Source organism: Panulirus ornatus, chromosome 16, assembly GCF_036320965.1.
Source record: "Panulirus ornatus isolate Po-2019 chromosome 16, ASM3632096v1, whole genome shotgun sequence".
Taxonomy (NCBI): Eukaryota; Metazoa; Arthropoda; class Malacostraca; order Decapoda; family Palinuridae; genus Panulirus; species Panulirus ornatus.
In genome coordinates this window covers 46,874,207-46,881,336 of record NC_092239.1, presented here as the reverse complement: position 1 = coordinate 46,881,336, position 7,130 = coordinate 46,874,207, and positions in this window count along the sequence as shown.

The following is a 7,130-nucleotide window of genomic DNA, read 5'->3' as shown; positions in this document are numbered from 1 at the left end:
GTAGGTTTGCGGCAGGGGTGTGTGATGTCTCCATGGTTGTTTAATTTGTTTATGGATGGGGTTGTTAGGGAGGTAAATGCAAGAGTCCTGGAAAGAGGGGCAAGTATGAAGTCTGTTGGGGATGAGAGAGCTTGGGAAGTGAGTCAGTTGTTGTTCGCTGATGATACAGCGCTGGTGGCTGATTCATGTGAGAAACTGCAGAAGCTGGTGACTGAGTTTGGTAAAGTGTGTGGAAGAAGAAAGTTAAGAGTAAATGTGAATAAGAGCAAGGTTATTAGGTACGGTAGGGGTGAGGGTCAAGTCAATTGGGAGGTGAGTTTGAATGGAGAAAAACTGGAGGAAGTGAAGTGTTTTAGATATCTGGGAGTGGATCTGTCAGCGGATGGAACCATGGAAGCGGAAGTGGATCATAGGGTGGGGGAGGGGGCGAAAATTTTGGGAGCCTTGAAAAATGTGTGGAAGTCGAGAACATTATCTCGGAAAGCAAAAATGGGTATGTTTGAAGGAATAGTGGTTCCAACAATGTTGTATGGTTGCGAGGCGTGGGCTATGGATAGAGTTGTGCGCAGGAGGATGGATGTGCTGGAAATGAGATGTCTGAGGACAATGTGTGGTGTGAGGTGGTTTGATCGAGTAAGTAACGTAAGGGTAAGAGAGATGTGTGGAAATAAAAAGAGCGTGGTTGAGAGAGCAGAAGAGGGTGTTTTGAAATGGTTTGGGCACATGGAGAGAATGAGTGAGGAAAGATTGACCAAGAGGATATATGTGTCGGAGGTGGAGGGAACGAGGAGAAGAGGGAGACCAAATTGGAGGTGGAAAGATGGAGTGAAAAAGATTTTGTGTGATCGGGGCCTGAACATGCAGGAGGGTGAAAGGAGGGCAAGGAATAGAGTGAATTGGAGCGATGTGGTATAGAGGGGTTGACGTGCTGTCAGTGGATTGAATCAAGGCATGTGAAGCGTCTGGGGTAAACCATGGAAAGCTGTGTAGGTATGTATATTTGCGTGTGTGGACGTGTGTATGTACATGTGTATGGGGGGGGGGTTGGGCCATTTCTTTCGTCTGTTTCCTTGCGCTACCTCGCAAACGCGGGAGACAGCGACAAAGTATTAAAAAAAAAAAAAAAAAAAAATATATATATATATATATATATATATATATATATATATATATATATATATATATATATATATATATATAATATATATATATATATATATATATATATATATATTTATTATTATTATCATTCTGCTTTGTCGCTGTCTCCCGCGCTTGCGAGGTAGCGCAAGGAAACAGACGAAAGATGAAATGGCTCAACCCACCCCCATACACATGTATATAGATACACGTCCACACACGCAAATATACATACCTATACATCTCAATGTACACATATATATACACACACAGACATATACACATATACACATGTACATAATTCATGCTGTCTGCCTTTATTCATTCCCATCGCCACCTCGCCACACATGGAATAACATCCCCCTCCCACCTCATGTGTGCGAGGTAGCGCTAGGAAAAGACAACAAAGGCCCATTCGTTTACACTCAGTCTCTAGCTGTCATGTAATAATGCCTGAAACCACACCTCCCTTTCCATATCCATGCCCCAAAGAACTTTCCATTGTTTACCCCAGACGCTTAACATGCCCTGATTCAATCCATTGACAGCACGTCGACCCCGTTATACCACATCGATCCAGTTCACTCTACTCCTTGCCCGCCTTTCACCCTCCTGCATGTTCAGGCCACGATCACTCAAAATCTTTTTCACTCCATCTTTCCACCTCCAATTTGGTCTCCCACTTCTCCTCGTTCCCTCCACCTCCGACACATATATCCTCTTGGTCAATCTCTCCTCACTCACTCTCTCCATGTGCCCAAACCATTTCAAAACACCCTCTTCTGCTCTCTCAACCACGCTCTTTTTATTTCCACACATCTCTCTTACCCTTACATTACTTACTCGATCAAACCACCTCACACCACATATTGTCCTCAAACATCTCATTTCCAGCACATCCACCCTTCTGCACACAACTCTATCTATAGCCCACGCTTCACAACCATACAACATAGTTGGAACCACTATTCCTTCAAACCTACCCATTTTTGCTTTCCGAGAAAATGTTCTCGACTTCCACACATTCTTCAAGGCTCCCAGGATTTTCGCCCCCTCCCCCACCATATGATTCAATTCCGCTTCCATGGTTCCATCCGCTGCCAGATCCACTCCCAGATATCTAAAACACCTTACTGCCTCCAGTTTTTCTCCATTCAAACTTACCTCCCAAATGACTTGACCCTCAACCCGACTGTACATAATAACCTTGCTACCGCTACCTCACGCATTTACGGAGGGAGGGGATTGTAATTTCAAGTGTGGCGGTGTGGCGACGAGTTTGAATAAGGGCAGACAGAATGAATTATGTAAATGTTTATATATACGTTGAGATGAAATGATACGGCTATATGCTTGCGTGGATGTGTATGTATATACATATGTATGTTGGTGGGTTGGGTATTCTTTCGTCTATTTCCTTGCGCTACCACGCTAAAACGGGAGACAACAACAAATTATGATAAATAAATTAAACAAATATTATCAACTTATTTATATATTTTGCTTTGACGCTGTCTCCCGAGTTAGCGAGGTAGCGCAAGGAAACAGACGAAAGAATGGCCCAACCCACCCACATACAGAGGCATATACATAAACGTCCACATACGCAAATATACATGCCTATATATCTCAATGTATACATATATATACACACACAGACATATACATATATACACATGTACATAATTCATACTGTCTGCCTTTATTCAATCAGATCGCCACACGGCCACACATGGAATAACAACCCACTCCCCCCTCATGTGTGCGAGGTAGCACTACGAAAAGACAACAAAAGCAACATTGGCTCACATTCAGTCTTTACCTTTTATGTAATAATGCACCGAAGCCACAGTTCCCTTTCCACATCCACGCCCCACACAACTTTTCATGGTTTACCCCAGACGCTTCACATGCCCTGCTTCAATCCACTGACAGTACGTGGACCCCGGTATACCACATCGTTCCAATTCACTCTATTCCTTGCACGCCTTTCACCCTCCTGCATGTTCAGGCCACGATCACTCAAAATCTTTTTCACTCCATCTTTCCACCTCCAATCTGGTCTCCCACTTCTCGTTCCCTCCACCGCCGACACATATATCTTCTTGGTCAATATTTCCTCACTCATTCTCTCCATGTGACCAAACCATTTCAAAACACCCTCTTCTGCTCTCTCAACCACACTCTTTTTATTCCCACACATCTCTCTTACCCTTACATTACTTACTCGATCAAACCACCTCACACCACATGTTGTCCTCAAACATCTCATTTCCAGCACATCCACCCTCCTGCGCACAACTGTATCCATAGCCCACGCCTCGCAACCATACAACATTGTTGGAACCACTATTCCTTCAAATATAACCATTTTTGCTTTCCGGGATAATGTTCTCGACTTCCACACATTCTTCAAGGATCACAGAATTTTCGCCCCCTCCCCTACCCTATGATTCACTTCCGCTTCCATGGTTCCATCCGCTGACACATCCACTCCCATATATCTAAAACACTTTACTTCCTCCAGTTTTTTTCCATTCAAACTTACCTCCCAATTGCCTTGACCCTCAACCCTACTGTACCTAATAACCCCGCTCTTATTCACATTTACTCTCAGCTTTCTTCTTTCACACACTTTACCAAACTCAGTCACCAGCTTCTGCAGTTTCTCACATGAATCAGCCACCGGCGCTGTATCATCAGCGAACAACAACTGACTCACTTCCCAAGCTCTCTCATCCACAACAGACTGCATACTTGCCCCTCTTTCCAAAAATCTTGCATTCACCTCCCTAAAAACCCCATCCATAAACAAATTAAACAACCATGGAGACATCACACACCCCTGCCGCAAACCTACATTCACTGAGAACCAATCACTTTCCTCTCTTCCTAAACGTACACATGCCTTACATCCTCGATAAAAACTTTTCACTGCTTCTAACAACTTGCCTCCCGCACCATATATTCTTAATACCTTCCACAGAGCATCTCTATAACTCCATCATATGGCTTCTCTAGATCCATTAATGCTACATACAAATCCATTTGCTTTTCTAAGTATTTTTCACACACATTCTTCAAAGCAAACATGTGATCCACACGTCCTCTACCACTTCTGAAACCACATTACTCTTCCCCAGTCTGATGCTCTGTACATGCCTTCACCCTCTCAATCAATACCCTCCCATATGATTTACCAGGAATACTCAACAAACCTATACCTCTGTAATTTGAGCACTTACTCTTATCCCCTTTGCCTTTGTACAATGGCACTATGGAAGCATTCCGCCAATCCTCAGGCACCTCATCATGAATTATACATACATTAGATAACCTTACCACCCAGTTAACAATACAGTCATTCTTTTAATAAATTCCACTGCAATACCATTCAAACCTGCTGCCTTGCCGGCTTTCATCTTCCGCAACGCTTTTACGACCTCTACTCTGTTTACCAAATCATTTCCCTAACCCTCTCAATTTGCTCACCAACTCGACCAAAACACCCTATATCTACTACTCTATCATGAAGCACATTCAACAAACCTTCAAAATACTCACTCCATCTTCTCACATCACCGCTACCTGTTATTACCTCCCCATTAGCCCCCTTCACGGAAGTTCCCATTTGCTCCCTTGTCTTACGCACTTTATTTACCTCCTTCCAAAACATCTTTTTAATCTCCCTAAAATCTCATGATACTCTCTAACCCCAACTCTCATTTGCCTTCTTATTCACCTCGTGTACCTTTCTCTTGACCTCATTTCTCTTTCTTTTATACAGCTCCCACTCATTTGCATCATTTCCCTGCAAAAATCGTCCAAATGCCTCTCACTTCTTTTTCACAAATAATCTTATTTCTTCGTCCAACCACTCGCAAACCTTTCTAATCTGCCCATCTCCCACACTTCTCATGCCAAAATCATCTTTTGCACAAGCCATCACTGCTTCCCTAAGTACATCTCATTCCTCCCCACTCCCCTTACCTCCTTTGTTCTCACCTTTTTCCATTCTGTACTCAGTCTCTCCTGATACTTCTTTACACAAGTTTCCTTCCCAAGCTCACTTACTCTCACCACTCTCTTCACCCCAACATTCTCTCATCTTTTTTGAAAACCCCTAGAAATCTTCCCCTTCGGCTACAAAAGATAATGATCAGATATCCCTCCAGTTTCACCTTTCAGCACATTAACATCCAAAAGTCTCTCTTTCGCACGCCTGTCAATTAACACGTAATCCAATAACGCTCTCTGGCCATCTCTCCTACTTACATACGTATACTTATGTTTATCTCTCATTTTAAACCAGGTATTCCCAATCACCATTCCTTTTTCAGCACATAAATCTACAAGCTCTTCACCATTTCCAGTTACAACACTGAACACTCCATGTATACCAATTTTTCCCTCAACTGCCACTTTACTCACCTTTGCATTCAAATCACCCATCACTATAACCCAGTCTTGTGCATCAAAACCACTAACACACTCATTCATCTGCTCCCAAAACACTTGCCTCTCATGATCTTTCTTTTCATGCCCAGGTGCATATGCACCAATAATCATCCATCTCTATCCATCAACTTTCAATTTTACCCATATGTATATTTACCCTGAGGATGGGAGAGAAAGAATACTTCCCACGCATTCCTCACGTGTCGTTGAAGGAGACTAGAGGGGACGGGAGCGGGAAGCTAGAAACCCTCTCCTCCTTATATCTTAACTTTCTAAACTGGGAAACAGAAGGAGTCATGCTGGAACTGCTCATCCTCCTCGAAGGGTCAGATTGGGGTGGCTAAATGTGTGTGGATGTAACCAAGATGAGAAAAAAGTAGAGATAGGTTGTATGTTTGATGAAAGGATCCTGGATGTTTTGGCTCTGAGTAAAACGAAGCTCAGGTGTAAAGGGGAAGAGTGGTTTCGGAATATCTTGGGAGTAAAGTCAGGGGTTAGTGAGAGGACAAGAGCAAGGGAAGGAGTAGCACTATTCCTAAAACACGAGTGGTGGGAGTGTGTGATAGAGTGTAAGAAAGTAAACTCTAGATTCATATGGGTAAAACTGAAATTGGATGGAGAGAGATGGGTGATTATTGGTGCATATGCACCAAGTGAGAGGAAAAAGATCATGAGGGACAAGTGTTTTGAGAGCAGCTGAGTGAGTGTGTTAGTATATTTGATGCACGAGACGTAGTTATAGTGATGGGTGATTTAAATGCAAAGGTGAGTAATGTGGCAATTGAGGGAATAATTGGTATACATGGGGTATCCAGTGCTGCAAATGGAAATGGTGAACAGCTTGTAGATTTATGTGTTGAAAAAGGACTGGTGATTGGAAATAACTGATTTAGAAAGAGAGACATACATGAGTATACGTATGTATGTAGGAGAGATGGCCAGAGAACGTAATTGGATTTCGTGTTAATTGATAGGCGCGCGATAGAGAGACTTTTGGATGTTAATGTGCTGAGGTGCAAGTGGAAGGATGTCTGATCATTATCTTATTGAGGCGAAGATGAATATTTGTAGAGGTTTTCAGAAAAAAAGAGAGAATGTTGGGGTGAAGAGAGTGGTGAGAGTATGTGAGTTTGGGAAAAAGACTTGTTTGAGGAAGTACCCGGAGAGAATGAGAACAAAATGGAAAAAGGTGAGAACAAATGACGTAAGGGGAGTGCGGAGGAATGAGATGTATTTAGGGAAGCAGTGATGGCTTGTGCAAAAGATGATTTCGGCATGAGAAGTGTGGGAGGTGGGCAGATTAGAAAGGTTTGTGAGTGGTGGGATGAAGAAATAAGATTATTAGTGAAAAAGAAGAGAGAGGCATTTGGACGATTTTTGCACGGAAATGATGCAAATGAGTGTGAGCTGTATAAAAGAAAGAGAAATGAGGTCAAGAGAAAGGTGCGAGAGGTGAAAAAGAGGAGTAATGAGAGTTGGTGTGAGAGAGTATTAGGGAAAATAAAAAGATGTTTTGGAAGGAGGTAAATGAA